Here is an 18,761-nt window from a genome sequence, read left to right as displayed (position 1 = left end):
ATCAGTGCGGACTTTAACATATAAACTTAGACATTTAAACTTTAGTTCCTTTCCGATAACCCAAGATTGTGCCCCAAAATTTGCTTTCTAACTAGGTATGTACTTTATTTACGTTGCACAAGAGCTGCACAATGGGCTATCGGCGATGATCAGGGAAACATCCTTGAGGATGAAAAAATGACATGGCATCACAATTTTGATCCACTACAAAGGGGATGGCTCCTTCACTTTGCAAGCCTGATGACTTGCGGGCGCCCTTTATGATAGAACAGTGAGCACTTTATGGTAGAACAGTTAAACAAGGACCGACACCGCACAACCTCAATCCCTACACAGGCTGATAGAAGTGATCACTCACACTGACCACAGCCAGTGATGCTTGATTCGATGTTTTACTGTGAACCGTATCTTTATGATACTAGTCAGAAATCGGAATTAATCAAGAAAAAAAAGGTATTTATTCAGAGAAAATTCGTTTTTGCGTCCGATTTTCTATATTAAAATATTGTCTGTAGTAATTAATTAGCATATTTGAGGTCATCCCCTTGAACCATTAAGATTGAATCCTAGAAAGTGAAGATCTGATCATTATATCAAAAGTTATTTAGGCTGGGTGTTGTTTTTTAATTTAAGATTATGAGAAAATGATCACTTGAATTTAAATTAAGTACAAATTCTTGCCCAACCTAATTTTAAAACTAGCTTTTTTCAACATCCAAAATTTTAAAATTTGCTTTGAAATTTTCGAGGGAAATAGTCGTGTAAATTTTTATTTTTACAATTTCAATCATATGCTTGTTCCTGAAAAGTTTCAAACTTTGAAATTCGTTTCTTCTCAGAATTAGTTTTCATGGATATAAACTATTCTTCTCTCTTGGTCTTCATTTATACTATTCTCAGAACTATAATCAGGACTAACCATGGTTACCTACTTTAAAGATTACTAAAAACTATAAATTTGCCTGGTTTGGGAGATTTTTCAAGGAAGGGGCAGTTACCCAATTCCAGGATTGGAAGTCCAAAATATAAATATTAAGGACAAGATTGCCTTAAGGACAATTTAAGGATGCTGATTCTCTAACGGGAGCACTTTGTAATACCAACATGGATTCTCAGATATACAATTGGTAATAGTTTAAGTAGTTCCTGCACTTAAATGAAAAAAAAAACAATTTTAAAAAACTCAGATTTTTTTTTAAGTTATGCAATCTTTTTTTATACAAAAAAAAGGGAAAATAGTCTAAATATAAAAAATTGTTAAGTAGTAACAAAATACAAGGATTCTCTTGTGAAAAACAGTAGAGTATGATATAGTGATGAGGAGGGAGTAGAAAGATAAGAACTTTTGATATATTTCTCCCACATCAAATGCTTTTATGCCATCAAATCAAGAGTAATTGTCTCTAATACTAGAAAAAGATTAATATCCTACTTGACGTGCTATGAAGACTTTGACGTTTATTTTGTTATTTACTTTGCTTCATGACATGTGGTGTGCCTCGGCAAACACCCAGTCCCCAAGTATGTACCTCGACAATCCTCCTGACCACTCCAAAACAAACTGAAGTGAGGTAAATCCAGCCAGCATAACCGGTTGTAAACCCCCCTCATACTCACTTCCAAACTGACTCGCGTGGAGAGAGGACGCGTTCCTCAACCCTTCTTTACAATTATCTAATCCTTTACAATGTAAGTTTTCATTATATGTTTTTGTGGTAAATTAAATTTTTCTTTAACTTAAACCTTTCTTTATTCTTATTTATTTTTGTAATTAATTTTTAATTACGCAATTTAAATATAGCATGTTATTAACTTTAAAGCACACACGTGCTATATGACATATAACATAATTTTTGAATTTGAAATTTCTTCAATAATTTTTTTTCTTCCTGTTAACTTCAACAAAAACTTGGAAAAATCACGAACATTTCAGGACATTTGTTGAAATGCTTACTAAGTACACTTTCTTTTTTTTAAGGAATTTAAAAACAACTTTGAGCCCTGCATTTCCTACACCACTGAGTATTTACCTAACCAATAACCTAATATGTGACTAGTATTTTTTTTTTCCATTTAGTTTTAAATATCCTGGCAGATCTTTAGGATATGTGTATAGCTCATAGCATTTTTCACATGCATGATTTAAAATAAAAAATTCAGAATTTTTGGACAAAAAAAAAAAATGAATACACATATTTCACATAGATTACCATTACAATCAAAATGAGTCTACTCCCCACTTATCAAGCTAATTGAACTATTGCAGTTATACATAAATTATAAAATACAGTGTATGGGAAACAGTAAACAGGGTATTCCTGATACTATTTCCCAGGGACATTGTAAAAGTTATGACTTGCCAAAACAAACAACTTTCACCATACAATATGAAATCAGAGAGCAAATAATGAGCAGCAAATGCAATTGAAAACGCTTGGTGAAAATGAATACAATAAAGATAAATAAAAAAAGGATAAAACTTCTTTATTTCAAAATAGTGTTTTAACTTTAACAAGAAGTTCTAAATACTGCACTTAAAGACACTTCAGAATAAAGAGTTTTTAAAAGATATTTAAACTCTTAACAATATAATATACATACTTATTTAATATATACATATATTACAAAATTTTTAAAAAGTACATATATAAAATGTGAACAATTTCTATTAAAATTGTGGAACTTAACACACCACAGATTTAAAAAAATTAAATGCAAAGTCAGGTCATACTTTAAAATTGATGTATGAATGTGTATATGAGAACTTGAGATCGAAAATTTAACAATTATTAAGACATTTTAAAGAATAGTTTATCAGTATTACATTTTTAACCCTCTGAGAGTTAGTCCAGGATTTTTCCAAACTTTCAGTTACGTTTCTTACACCAAAAAACTGGTTTCTTCATGTTATATAATGAGAAAATGAAACATACCAGGAAAATATCTGTATAATTTTACCCAGGGGCTCTACACTTAAAGGAATAATGAATAAAAATAACATATTTGAAATTTTTTTAAAAAAACTTGACACACTATAAGCTTTTAAACAAAAAAAATCAAATAGTAAGTTGTTTGAATTGATATTATAGCTAATATTACTGATAACAGTACCTATATGAGGTAAAAACAGAAAACTTGAAAATAACACTAATAGATTTTAATTATATAGCTAAATTTTTAATACAATTTTAATTATAGAGAAACAAATCACATAGCTTACAAAACATTACAAATCAAAAACATACACTAAAGCAAATGAAATAATAAACTAAAATATGAAATGAAGTGATAAGTAATTACACATGACAAAATTTTTAAGCTGTGAAATTAAACTAGAAAAATTATTATGGAATGTTATCTAAGCAAAATGCTTATACAATCTTTCATGTGGCCCATAGACTAGCATTAGTGACAAAAATAAACCTACTCCCCACTTATCAAACTGATTGCACCGTGGAATAAATTATGCAATATTATCAATGGGGAATAGTATATAGTTTGTTCCTGACATTCACTGTAAAAGATTATAACAAACTTTCATCATATGAGGTCAGAAAGAAATTTTATAACATAGTTCAACAAAATCATTTACATTTTAAGCAATGGTTTATCAGAGTGAGCTAAAACAATTACATTTTTTTAATAAAGAAAAAAAAACACAGTTAAAATTTTTAAAAAATATTGAACACAGTTCAACATGAACCTTGGTTATTTTGTGACATACATCACATTTTTAAACACTATAACTGCTTTAGTAACAATGCCAGACATGCTATATTGATGCTGAGCTGGTTCCACCTTGGGTTTATTAACAAATTAAGAAAGAAAAGTTTTTCTAAACTTGACCTGCATTTAAAAAAAAAAGGAGAATTGGACAAAAGATTTTATAAGAACACCTTTCAAACTTCAAAAGGAAAAACATAAAAATAAGTATGAAATAAGGAATTTAATTTTCCCTTTTCAACAAAGATATACACCATCAAGCAACACAAATATATATAAAATTCTAATTTTATAAATAGATAAACAATCTAATTGAACAATCAAAACAGTATATAATAACAATAAAACAGCTAGTAATTATTTTAGTAATAAGTAAGTGATGAAAATCATGTAGATATGTGTTTTTGTATTAAGATAGTTATTTTCACCACCCTTACAATTAACACAAGAGAGCACTTATACTGTGATTTCTAGAAATAAAAAGCTTTGGTCATTCATGTAAAAACAGCAGTTTCAGTTCAACAATTTATAACCAACAAGTTTAATACAAGTTTTATTTCCCATATACACAAATGTTTATATTATTTTGTTGTTACAAATCTATAATTTAGATACTATTGTCAAATATGTGCTATTATCCACATTTAAAAAATAGTTACATCAATTTTTAGTAGCAGTTTATAAAACCAACCAATTTATTTTAAACTAGGACAAAGCCGGCACATTATTCAGAATAAAATATAAAAGTAAAAAAAATAATATTGCTCATGTAAGTAATACATCTATTAACATAGAATGCTTTACTAAAGATAATAACTCAGCTTACTAATGTTTAGTTTTTGTTAAACTATTGTACAATGTTCTAATATAATGTTCTAATAGCGATAATTAGAACAAATTAATTGAGTAAAAAAAAACAAATAATTAACATACTTATGCATTTAAACAATAATTACTTACTATTAAACAATAATTAAATCACAATTTAAACGATAATTATTCATTAACACACTTCTATCATATTACAATAATTTAAACATAGGGGACAAAGTTACACAAATGTGTACCTAATTATAATTCTTGGCACAGATTTTCAATAAAACATTTTTACAAACAAAACTATTCTAAGATGTTGAAAGATTAAGTTAATTAAAAATAATTTTATTGGATCTATAAATAATATTTAAAATACTGAAAATTACTTACATTTTCGAGGACGCAAAGAAGTCGCCATTCCTTCAGAGAGTTTTAGTCATTCAGAGTCCTTCAGAGAGTTTTACAAACAGGGATTATGAAGTCCACATATGTGGACCTACGGAGTGAAGAGGTTAAGTGAAATCTAATAGGATAGTGCTAAAATAAAAACAAGAGTAGTCCTTCAGAGAGTTTTACAAACAGGGATTATGAAGTCCACATATGTGGACCTACGGAGTGAAGAGGTTAAGTGTAATCCAATAGGATAGTGCTAAAATAAAAACAAATAAGAGAGAATAATTAAAATAATAATAATAAGATGACATTACAAGTTAGAATAAATAATTTGATCACATTTTGATACATATAGGCAAAATTACATACACCTTCCTCTTTGGTTTACTTGCAGAATTGTACATACATAAAAGTAGTGATGAGTCACAATTCATTTACTGAAATCACCAAGAACTCCAACTGTTAAAAGCCTCTCCATTTGATATAGATTACACCAAATTCACTCTCCCTTTAATAAAATGTTCACTAAAAGAAATGTGAAAAATGGGGAATAGTTTTTAACTTTACAAAGAGAAAAAAAAACTAAAAAGATTTCAAAAAAGAAAATCTCATTTTCTAAAAATTTTTTCTTGAGGAATCCTTAGTACAAGAAGAACTTGAAAGATCTGTGGTCCATGTTCTAACAATATGGTTATTGTACACATGTTCAATGGTTATATTTTTTTGTATACATGAAAAAAAAGCTCAACAATTGGTTTTCTATAGCTTTTTTGAACTGAGTAAAATTTATTTCAAAGATTGTAAGTTAAATTGACTAAAATCAAGTTAAAAGACATTTTTTAGCACTAATTCATTTGATATGTTTTAGTAGAATGCAATAGAAAAAAATATTAAACTATGAAATATATATTTTTTATTCAGTATTTAATATGTATTTATTTAATATGTACTTATTTAATATTTACTCGCAGCTTTGAAACATGATTCTCATTTTTACTTAAGAGGATCGTTATCAATCCCAATAAGCCCACAAATTTTCTATAATTTAGTAATATTACTTTAATTAAGTTACATATAAGAACTTATTAATTGATTAAGTTACAAATAAGAACTTAAGTTTATTATACGTAACCTACCTCAAGGTTTTTAATTTGATAAATTACGTGCTTATAAGCTTCACACCCAAATTTATATTTGCAAGAATTCTTTTATTTGAACTGTTAGTGTAAAAATAACATTAAGAACCCATAACTCTTGATAAAACTACTGGGGACACCTTTTTCAAATTGCAGTTGCCTAATATATTTTGAAGTTTAGATCAATATCTTTGAATAGTTTCAAAATAAAATATGTTTTGGTGAATGTAAGACATTGTTATGAAGTATTAAGATAATTTTATGAAATATTACATATTGATTCAAAATGATAACATAAAAACATGTACAAACAAAATTAGAATCTTAAATTTTCATTAAACTTTTAATTTAAAAAGTATCTTTAAAAAAATTATAGGTGCAAGAACTGGAACTATTACAAATAAAATTTTTTTAAAAAAGATAGTTAATTATATGAAATTTAAAATAGAAAATGGTAAAAATAAATTTATATATATACAGTTTTGATCATCAGAAGGAAATCTAGGTGAAAAGATAGTAGAAAAATTATGTACAGGCACTGGTATTATATTATATATTTAACAATTGAAAATGTCAGATTCATATACAAAAAAATTATAATTAAAAAATTAACATTCAGCAAACACATTATTGGAAAGCAATAAATAAGAAATGACAGCAAAAGAATATACAATTTTACTTAAAACAGAAACTTCAAAAAGTTTCTAGTATAATTTTGCAAATGAAGCACTTAATTAACTATTCATATTAGTTTGAGATCAATGTATAAAAAAAACTAATAGCAATGTTTCATAAAAAAACTGAAACAATTAGATACTATTTCCACATACCAATATTTAGTTATAACTTATAATCAAGTTCAAGATTTCTATAATCAGATTATTTGAAATCGATGGATTTAATCTCAAAATGAAAATAACATTGCTTAACATTTTTGCACTAAGTTAATTTTGAGGAGAGTCCCTAATTTATCATTTAAAAAATCTATGATATGACTACTGTATTGTTAGTTAGAATGGATAATTTTTAAAAAGGTTAAGAGAAACGAATCAATAATTGTGATATTACAAACTCCGCCCTTAAAGATTTGTTAGTGCAGAAAATTATAGATAAATAAGCATAATAATATATGTATAAGTAAGCAAATTAATCACCATAAAAATTTTATAATGTAAATTGTTAGAATTGACTTTCTTTTTTTATAAAATGACAGAATTACCAAAATGTTTAAAGCAATAAATCTAAGGCAAGACAAAATACCTAAACAGTGTATATAATTAGTTGGCAATCCCTAAGCCTGAACTATCAAATTTTACAATTTTTAACAATATTATTAGCTAAAATAAGAAAATGCTGGATCCATAATATAATTCCTTTATTCTTCAAGTTGATTATTTTAAAACCTAAATTTGCATTAATAGAAAAAGACTCAAATATCAAGTCAAAAAGTTAAAAATTAGGACAGAATATTTCAAATCACAAAAACCATGAATATAAGAACAATTACCAATCTTGCACTGCAACTTTTTTATCTCAAATCTGAGCAATAAAAATATGCAAAAAGTTCTAAATCTGATTTATCTGTAGAAAAAGTTATAATTTTTAGATCTATAGTAAAAGGCAAAATTGTGCAAAAACTATGGCGAATCTAAAGTAGTTGCATTCTCGGTGAAAACAGAGCAATTTAAAAAACCGAGAAAATGAATAAAGTTGTATACTTAGGCAAGTCCGAAATAAAAACATTTCCACCAGCAGTTTCTATTTGAAAGTGCTACTTAAGTTGAAGTTAAGCCCATACTTAAAGAGACTAACTTTAATAGTAATCTAACAGTTGATACAATAGTATAGTAGACAGTTCTTAAAAATACTTAGGATATATATTTTTATTAAAACTGACACTATTGGGTGGACTAACTGACACTATTGTGTGGACTAACTATTTGCGGAAAGCACACTTAAAACAAATGTTTATGCAATGTTTCTATATTTTGATAAAAAATTAAAGTAACTAATTTATTGGAAATAAATAACATTAAAATTACGAGTTATCAATTCATAGTTCTTACAGAGTAATATTGCTCTAAGTTATATCGTAATACTGGTTTAAGTTTAGTTAACCAGGATTATCTACATTAATTCAAAATCAGACTTTTTAAAAATGTAACTAATTTCAAAAGTTGCAATGCTTTATCTAAATACAACCTTCCATTTTTCAAAAGTTTAAGTTATAAAAGACAATATATTGTAAAAGAAGGAACAATTAGAATATATCAAAAGAATAAACAAACAAATGAATCAACCATAAATATTTAAAATTTGTCAATAATCCTTTTCAAGAAGTAATCAAAAAAGCAAACTGTTGCCTAATATTAATTACAATAACATTAAAAAAGCAAAACAAAAATTAAAAGAATAATTAAAGCTATAATTAAGGCAAGCAATTAACATAAAAAGATGAAGAATGAAATACTTTTTTTATAGTTTTTTGAAGCCAATATTTCCTATCATCCTACATCTTCAACTATCCAGACTGAAAATAAATTAAACATGAATTTACAGATCAAAAGAATGATTCCAGATGAATAAGGCAAAATAAAAGATAAAATGTATGGGGTAATTGTTCTTAAAAAGAGATAGGTACTTTCTCTACTAAAAGACTTCTAATAGCTATCTCAAGGTTAAGAATATAAAAATATCTTACCATATTAAGTAAGGAACAACTCTTAATGTTAAAATGTACAGTGTGCAAAACTAAAAGAAGAACACATTAACAAGTTTTGATCTAATAATTCTATTTTCACAACCTAGGATTCAATCTTAATGGTTGAAAGGACTAACCTAAAATTAGTTAAATACTTGTGCAGACTATATTTTGAGTTACAAAATCAAACACATAACAAAAATGTACTTTCTTTAAATAAACATTCTTTTTAATTTTTCACTCTAAATCTAGAAAATATAGCTCCAATAGCTTAGGCAGGAGAATGGCCAAAATGGGCTCCTTAATATTGATTACACTTATTGCGTATTTCTCTATATATCTAAAACTAATTTAGATAATTTAATAATTTTTGCAGACAATTATAAAATTTGTTTATTCAAAGATTTCCACATAAGAAATAAATTTTTATAATTATTTTATGATAATTACTTATTTATTTTAATAATAGTTAAATTTTTGAGTTATGAGAGTGATTTAACTGGGTTTCTTGGCTTGCCACAAGTTTTATACAAAAAGCATGAAACTAAAAAATTATGAACAAATTGACTGTGTGTAGTAGGCATGGTTTTATATTGCTGGAGACCGACTTAATGTTAAGCAAATCAAAACTTCAGACATTTACGTTGATATGAACATTACTTTAATAATGAATAAGATACAGAGCACAAAGAGCATGACGACATCAAAACAAACACATTAATTCAGAATGACAATGAATACGAGACGATCACAGTGAAATTCTGAATAAACAACAAGCACTTAGGAACGGGAAGTAAAGCAATAGCAACAAGCATTGAAACATTTCTAATTAAATTCTCACATAATTTACATAACGTTGACGCCAACACAATTTTACAAAAAGTAAACTATTATGATTATCTCTGATATAAAAAATATATGTTTTTCCTTAAAGAAAAAATTGTACTTACCAGATAGTTGTAAAACAGGAGAATCATTGACAGTGTCAAGCAATAGGGGATCATTAATATGATTTGTAGGATCCATTCCAAATTAGATAACCATAAAGCAATATTTATCTGGTAAAGGTTTCTACAATAAAAATGACATGTTATAAAATATCAGTGAAGATTCTATTTAAAATAAAAACAATAATAATTTTGTTATACCATCTACTTATTATTAACTAGTGTTGATCAATGAACATTTTATCCTTTTTTAATAACTTTTTGTTCGACAACAAATAATGTGTCAAGTAACAGCAAGATATTTAAACACCCATTTAAACACTGCATCAATTATTTGAAATTAAAAGAGAGGCAAAAAAATTCTACATGTGATGGCCCAGCCTTTAGAATCGCTTGATGAGAAACTGTTGGTTGAGTTGGATTTATGGTTCTTGTAATGACACAAATGAATCTTTAAAGCTTGCGCTGGTGTTTAGAAGACACTCGGAAAAACATTGGCTATAAGACACTGCAAAATTTAATGTCTACTGAATTTGTGTAAAGCTCTGATATGTGCTAAAATTATCCTATTATTTTTTTAAAAATGTAAATTATTTAGTTAATGTCAGAAAATGGAATTTTATGTTTATATTTTGCAGGAATATTATAAGATATAGGGTGACCCGGGGTGATTCATGATCACTTTTTTTCTGGGGTAAATAATGATCACCTAAGTTATATTTAAAAAAAAAATTTTTTTTCAATTTGAGGCACGGACAAGAATGCTTGTACACTTTACTAAAGTATAACTACATTTACTTAATAATAGTTTTTTGTTTAATCTAACAAAATAAGTATCTTTTAAACTGCTTTCTGTATTTTCCATTTCAAAGATGGGTTTCATAATGTGCACATTTCTGCAAAGATCCCCTTCCTTCTCTTAGTAATAAATATTTTGAGTTACTTTCTTTTTCTCTGATATAAAAATAGCGTAAGCTTTTGTTTAACTGTTTCAAATCTACTGTGAACATTATAGTTGATTATAGGACACTATATCAAATGCTTCCCCCTACAGATGGGGTAATTATTGATCACTGGGGTAATTCCTGATCATTGTCTTCTTATAAACAGCATAAAAAATAGCTAATTGTCTTTTCTTAAATAACAGATCATATTTATTAAGCGGAACAACTATAAAATATATTTTAACTGCAATCACAAAATTTTTTTTTAACTGTATACAAGACAAATGTGTTCTGATTTGCACCATTTCTAGTTTGTCTTCCCTTGCTTCGATCTTAATTTTATGTGAGTACATTGTTAGAATAATTTTTAAGTTTATAAATTAGCTTAATAAATATAGTGAGAAATTATAAGCCTAAAATGGATACTTAGCTTCTAGTAAGCAAAATTAGTGAATTTCTTTTAATGATTGAAAATGAAAATTTCAGTGTGAGAGTTGCTGCCAGAGCTGTTGACATACTTTGCCTAACTTTACACTCTTACTTAATGAAGTTAAAAAAATCCAACTAAAGTAACCCATGTGGGAACTCTTTCTTATATTCCAGCAGAACATGAGAATGAGTTGGCAGCTTGCCTCAAACGTATGCCACAATGCAAAGATTTAATCTTTATTTGCGCTAATCTTTATTCCTTTATTTTTAATCTTTAAAAGTGTTCATCTTTATTTCTGCTTTTAAATAAATCTTTTTATTAACTGCTTAAACATATATTTTGGTTTATTTGTTTGATTTTGATGTCTTATTTGTTAATTACCATTGTATAATTATTTTTAAACAGCCCCTTTACTATAAAAACTGGTGATCAGTAATTACCTTAGAATTGATCGAGAGTTACTCCAGAAATTATCAAGAGAAGGGGTAATACCTGATCACTAAAAATTTAAAATCTTTTAAATTCTAATTAGATATTCAAACAAAAGAAGGTAGCATAGGACTCATCTCGTATAGCCTCAAACTTCCAGTAAATATTAAAATTCCATCTTGAATAGTTTTTTCACAAAATAGATGTTTGCATTTTTTTCATCAGGAATTACCCCAAATCACCCTAGTATTCCAAATAAAGTTTATATCATTTTTTATTACAGTTTATGCTCTTCAGCATTTTTTTTAAATAAAAAACACATGCATTTCACAATAGAATATATGTTCATTGAAAAAAAAGTGGATTGAAGGCAAGAGAGAGAAAATTACTTCTTAACTTTCCTTTTTCTTTCCTTTTAATCTTAATTTTTTTTCTTCATACTTTTAAATAGTTTTACAAAAATTACAAATAACTACACATTTAGATTTTCTTTTTGATAATACAAGAATAGTTTTACTGAATTTTTATTCAAGGCAATATTTACAAAATACTGATTCTTTTAGCCAATTTATTAGCTTATAAAAAAATTATTAAATTAGAAAATTTAAACATTCTATTTTATATCTGCAATCCCTGTGGCAGAATTTTTTCGAGCTTTCAGCGACAAAACTCTCTGGCACTATTATCGCTCTGCAAGATACTTATAATAATAACGAACATATATGTTACTAATTTAAAATATCAAAAGCGCTGCGCTTACAAAAAAAATTTTTAATTTTTTTTTAAATTGAACTTGTAATAATTTTTTATTCCAATATTATGGGCGATATTCTCACATTTTGTTGGGGGTGGGAGGGGGAACGCAAAAAGTATTTCCTTCTTCCCATTTGTAAACAATCATCACAATAAAAAAAATAATTAAAAATCATGAAATCCGTAGTAGTAATTTCCAAAAAAAATATTGACAAAAAAATCCGCGAAATCCGAAACGGATTTCTGAAATGGGTGTTTTGTTTTGAGATTAGCTTGTTGCAATAAATGATATCGTATAAAAAAGATTGGGCTTAAAAACTATGAAGAAATCAATAGCAATAACTGAGAAAAATTCGATAGAATTATTGCCTTAAAAAGTAAATACTCAAAAGCACGATTCGAATTTTTCATGTTGTTTGAAAAGCATTGAGATATTAAAAATCCATGTGAAAATCAATAATAAAATAAATAGTAATATAATCAATAATATAAAATCGAAACATTACATCGATTAAGATACATTGTCGTAAAATATTACGTGTACATTTGTGAAGAAAAAAAAATGTTAAAACTCTTCATAAGAAAAATCTTCTTGCAAGAGCTTTGTAACGTTCTGCGAAAATGTTGCCGTGTCGCTGCAATTCTGCCACAGGGTCTACAATGAGCATATTTATTACACAGACTAAAAAAAATTTTATTCTATTTGCTTTGCTGCATAACTATAAATTCTCAATTTAAAAAAAAAATTTACTTACCAACTAGTTACAAAATATACTAGTCATTATCAATAATTGATTCTTTCAATGGGTACATTCTAAGGATAATACTCCCACAATAAAAGATGATCAAATCATTTTCTCATAGATTTTTCGAAAGTTCAATATATCCTGGATATATTAATAGCCTGGATAGCCTAAAAAATAGACACATCACATATAAATAGTTCACAGTTAATAATAATAGTAAGTATATTTATATACTTATATCACAGTTTCGATAATATAATACATTGAAATCAGAGACAACCCAATATAGGCCTTGAAAGGTTGACAATCGAGGTTGCCAGTTGGAAAATTACGTAGATTTAAGAGTTAATGAGAACACCCTTACTCATTAAATTAAACCTGCATAACAGTCAGGAAAACTTTTTTTTCTGGATTTGCCTTACCATTAGAAAATGATATGTTAGAAAAAAAAACTTAGAATTAAAAGTGAAAAGTTTGTTTCATCATTCATTTAATCTACACTGCGGGAATATTTTGAGAAATATTAACAATGATGCTTTCATTGTTGGATTATGACATATTTCAGATATATTTTTTTATAAAAGCAAAATTATGTTCATGCAAAATTTCTTTTATAAATAAAAAATACATATTTTATTACAAAATTATCTATTATAAATATTTTATTACAAAATTATCCTAAAATATAAAACATCAGGTTTTAAAATATTTTTTTAAATTCACAACGTATTATGTGAATGTTATTTTTTTTAAAAAATTTGTTTACTTACAAAAAAAAAAAATTTTTTTTTTTGCTACCCTTATTTTTTTTTTCTCTTTCAAGCATTGTCAAACAATTTTGCTTGGGGCTTTTGTCCCAATTACTCACCTAGACAGGATTATCAACCGGAACCTTTTATTATATGAATTATGCAGTGCTGTAAATAACATCCTCACAACATGCAGGAGCATGAGGTTTGAGGGCCAACTCACCATAAAAAAAATGCTATGAGTTAAAACATTTTTTTAAAATATTTTTTAATTCACTTTATAAATAATAATAACCCTTAATAAACTTTGAAGATAATTACTACCTATAAGATAATGAGTTATTTTCTCCTACTCTAAAAAAAAGTTTAATTTTCTAATGATAAGTGCATACAGTGTTTAAATTTAGTATCTTAATTTTACCTTTTAATTGCAATTACTTTTTTTAAACCAAAATGAAATTAATGATTATAAATATCTGAATATCTTTTTACCACAGTGTTTTAGTTTCATATTATATTTTTCATTGTAAGCCTATGATAGGGCACATTTACGAATCTTGTAGGATTATGCACCCAAGTCTATGAACAATACTGGAATAATAGGTTATTTTATTTCATTTAGTCATTAAGTAATTAGTTTATAAATGTAAGCAATTACTTTCATTCAACATTTTATATATTTTTAATTGTTTAATTCTTAAATTAAAATATGCTTATCTTAAAGAAATATTTATTCTTAGTTTTAGATTTGGAAATTTGAAATTATTGTACAACACTGGTGAAAGGGATGAATAAGGCAAAAAATCTTGATAACTCCTGGCCTACAAAGCAGGGTAATTACTGAATATAGAGTAATACATATTAAAGCAATTAATAACATAATGATAGAAAGTTATATTTACAACTCAAGAAATAATCAATGGTATTTGCTTTTCTTTGATGCAGGATGTTCCAAAATCCAGCTGACAAATTTAGAGGGTTGATAAGAGACAACAAGAGAATGAAACTTCACCAATGCATCCAGTGGTATCTCAAATTTGTTATCATGGTAATTTTACCATCAAAGTAGTGAAAAGTCTTCGGGTTCAGGAACCACTGGACGCTCTGCTTAACATAAAACATAAGGGTCACAAACCATGCTGGGAGGATGAAAATAACAAAATTTCAGTTGGCACGACAGGTAAACTGCCGTGCAATTAAAAAAACAACGCAAGTGCTACAGGATTTATTTCGAGAAAAGTAGCTAGTTAGCTATTTTCGTTCTATAGCTAATGCTATGAACGCTAAAATAGAATTTCAAAAAACTGATAAAACAAAATTTGTGACATTTTTTCTTTTTTTTCGCATTATGTAGCTTACCATAGAAAGATGCCAAATATATAAAAATCTCATTTTCTTTCGCTTACGTTGATTTTTTAATTGCATAGCGGTACAGGCAAGGAAATATCCCCTAAAATATTTATTCATCAAAAGGATGTTTGATATTCCAATGATGACAGGTTTTTCTTTTCTTTATGCCTCGTATTTGCTTTGAAAATAGAATATTGGGGATATTTCCTTTAAAAAAAAGCATAAAGGTCAAACATAAACTAGTAAAATTAAAGAAAGCGGGTTGAGAAAACGAAAGAAGAGCGAAGTTGTAACAGGGAGAAAATTTTAATATGGTTTTGGCTGTCTATTTCTGTCACAAAAATAGAAAGAGAGACACAAAAAATGAAATATAGGAAAATTGTGGCAACAAAATTTACCGTTCTCACTGCGAGCACTATATTCTCATTGCATGCAAAACTATACAGATGCAAATTCGGACTAGCGAACAAGAATTTGACTGGCGAGTTTTGTTCACCAATCAGATTCTCATTTACATCTGTCTGCACTTTCTATGTCCCGCAGTGGACTGATCATTAGGACACGGTTCCCAGAAGATCACAGTCAAGCATCATTGGCTGCGGTCAGTGTGCGGGTGGGTGACTCACTAGGATCAGTCTGCGTAGGGACCAAGGGTGTGCGGTATTGGTCCTCGTTAAACTGTGCTACAGTAAAGTGCTCGACTTCGCGTGCAGGTCGTTGGGCTACCGAAGCGGGGGTGCCATCCCCTCTGCAGAAGATCAAAATTGTGATGGCATGTCTTCGGATCATCCTCAGGGATGTTTCCCACATCGTCCCAATAGCCCATTGTGCAGCTCTAGTGCGACGTAAATCAACTACAACAGCAACAACAACAGCAACTCTAGTGCGACGTAAATGAACTACAACAACAAGCACTTTCTATTTGTATGATTCACTATTTGTATGATCCGCATGAACCGTTCTAAACTTGCAACCATTGAACGAGCTGGGATATAAAAGCGACGTCATTTTGACGTCCCGTTTCTACACCTAGGGAAAACCTGTAACCTCGCACTTTCAAACGGATTTTGCCAAAGGGTTGCGATCTTTATTTTCCCTCCCAACTATCAGTGCTCGACTTCGCGCGCAGGTCGTCGGGCTACCGAAGTGGGGGTGCCATCCCCTCCGCAGAGGATCAAAATTGTGATGGCATGTCATCGGATCATCCTCCGGGATGTTTCCCAGACCGTTTCCAATATCCCATTGTGCAGCTCTAGTGCGACGTAAATTAACAATAACAACAACAATCCTCCCAACTATCGAATGTCTTTCATTTAACAATTTTGCTGGTGAAGCGATTCGAACGTTCGACTAGGATACGTTTAAAGCTAGGAATAAATTAGATTTCCGATTTCAAAAAAAAATTTCACCCAGATATTTTATGAATACATTTCAGACATAATTTTTTCTCTCACACATTTATTATTTCATGTAATAAATTAAGTGAATAATTTGCACAACTTATAATAAAATTTGTAATAATCTTACGCAACTTTAAATAAAACGTAATGTTTTAATAAATATTTTAGCTCCAAATTTTTGTGTATTCTTATTTCAACTTCCTCGTAATGCTTTTATAATATTTTTTAAAAAAATGCTTAATAGTTTAAAGAAAAACTTGTTTTATAGTAAAATTTTGTAATTTTTTCTTCAAAAAAATTAGCGAGTTATAACTGAGATTAGTACATAATAAATAAATAAGATTACTATAACCATGTCGCATAAAATATAAGTAAGAATTACTATAAACTGTATGCTTATTTTTCATCCATTGTACAATTTTCTTTAAGAGAAATGAAAGAACGGAAGCTTTTACAGTATAATCGTTTTTGAAATTATTTTAAAGTAGTTGATTACTTTAGATGCGTAATTAAGAAACATAATTTCATTTATTTTCTTTAATTTTCTGTTCACCTAACGTATCTTGCGTATGCGAAAATTACAAATGCGAAGTAAAAAGCTATAAAGATATTTTACTCTTATAGCTATAAAACTGAAATATACTGGATAGCTTTTTTTTTTTTTTTAATTATGGGACATTTTAAGAACAAAATTTTTTAAGATTGACATTTAAAAATTTTCAAATTCCCAATTCTAAATTTTTTGTTAGAAATTATGTAAACAAAAAATGCTTGAATAAGAAAACTTTTTAGTTAGTATTTCTTAATCTGTTGTTTGACATTAGACCTTTTAGAAATACTCAATTAAAAAAAAATGACAAATTGCAAATTTATGGGTGAAACAAAAAATCAGCATAGTTCTTTTCTCTGTTTTGAGAATCTTTATTAAATGTGAGTTAAGTTATTCTAAAGATATTCAGTTATATTCATTTGTTATAATTAAACTAGCATTGTTTGGCTCTATTTAAATAATATTTTAGATTATTCTAATGAATGAGATTAATTCTACTTAAAAAAGTTTTTGACGAATTTATGTGACATGCGAAAAAAAGAAATTCATTCGAATACATTTAGTATAATTCATTTGCATACGCAATGATAGATTATAGAACAAAAAATAAGTAAATAAATAAGAACAATTGAAAGTGTTTTGTAATTGAAAATATCTTAAATCAGAACTATTAAAAATATTTTTATCGTATATAACTACTAACACAAATATGTAGTACAAAAATTCATGACGTTATTTAACTAACAAAGAAGTTCGAAGTGCGCGCGACAGTTCAATCTCATAAGCAAACATATTAAAAATTTTCAAATTGGATTTTTAAGAAATAGGGAGAATATTAAATATGAAATCCAGAAAATAGCGTTCCTTAGAAATGAACTAAATATAAGCAAACATTACAAAGAAGAAAAACAATATCAATCAGAAGATAGATTGATGTCCCATCTTCAGTAGGGGTGCAAAGTTAATTAAAGAAACAATTACACATAATTAAATATAAGATGTTTATAACTCAGAATATAATCACAGCTGAAAGAACAGTACTTAAGGTATCAAGTTCGAGGAAAGGATTTTTTTTTTAAACACAGTAAATGTATAATCAAACGAACGTGAAATGTACAAGCATGACATTTTACAACTACTACTACTACGTAAAATGTACAAGCATAACATTTTACAACTACTAATGTTCAACTCCATAGCCTTGTAGTTTTGAACGCAATCCAGTAGACAAGGGAGCTCCTGTCAAGCATTGGGAGAAATTTGCCTTCATTGAGTACGTTTTGATGGAACTAACCCGCATTTGTGTTACATGGAGAGAAAGACCACGAGAACCTCTCCCACGGTTACCCTGACGGCAAAGGGACTCTAACCCGTGATCCGTCTACCACTGCTGAGGATATTTCGCGTCAGCACTGCGGTCGGTGCAAGCCGGATGCTATTTTCAACCTGGTTCACGTCATTGAGAGGCGAACGCTCTATCCACTGAGCCTTCGCGGCTCGTTTTAGACTATTGTCCCGACCATCCATAAGAGATCAACAAAATTTTGAAAAAAATGTGAGTCTTTTACTTAATACTACATCAAATTGCAGCCAGTGGATAAAGGACAGATACGAAATTTTCCAATGTACTACCTCAGTGATTTTTAAGTTATTACTCTTCCTAAAATCCTAGAAAAGAGTGTTTTGAATTTTTC

General features: G+C 28.1%; 1 long non-coding RNA gene across 4 annotated transcripts; it reads right to left on the bottom strand.

Annotated features, from left to right (window-relative positions):
- Window positions 1–2,459: 2,459 nt before the first annotated feature.
- LOC107438956 (uncharacterized) lies at window positions 2,460–13,179 on the bottom strand. Of its 4 annotated transcripts, none has more exons than XR_011638345.1 (4): window positions 13,028–13,179; window positions 9,720–9,840; window positions 8,539–8,598; window positions 2,460–5,457 (listed from the first exon to the last, which is right to left on the bottom strand). It is a non-coding gene; the product is annotated as an uncharacterized lncRNA (long non-coding RNA). The 4 variants fall into 4 exon arrangements; XR_011638346.1 differs by lacking the exon at window positions 8,539–8,598 and having other exon boundaries at window positions 2,460–3,846; window positions 4,930–5,457; XR_001583467.3 differs by lacking the exon at window positions 8,539–8,598 and having other exon boundaries at window positions 2,460–5,188; window positions 5,302–5,457.
- Window positions 13,180–18,761: the final 5,582 nt, after the last annotated feature.

This window comes from Parasteatoda tepidariorum, chromosome X2 (assembly GCF_043381705.1).
Source record: "Parasteatoda tepidariorum isolate YZ-2023 chromosome X2, CAS_Ptep_4.0, whole genome shotgun sequence".
NCBI classification, from domain to species: Eukaryota; Metazoa; Arthropoda; class Arachnida; order Araneae; family Theridiidae; genus Parasteatoda; species Parasteatoda tepidariorum.
The sequence above is the reverse complement of the archived record's forward strand: the minus strand, read 5'-3'. Positions and strand labels throughout refer to the sequence as shown.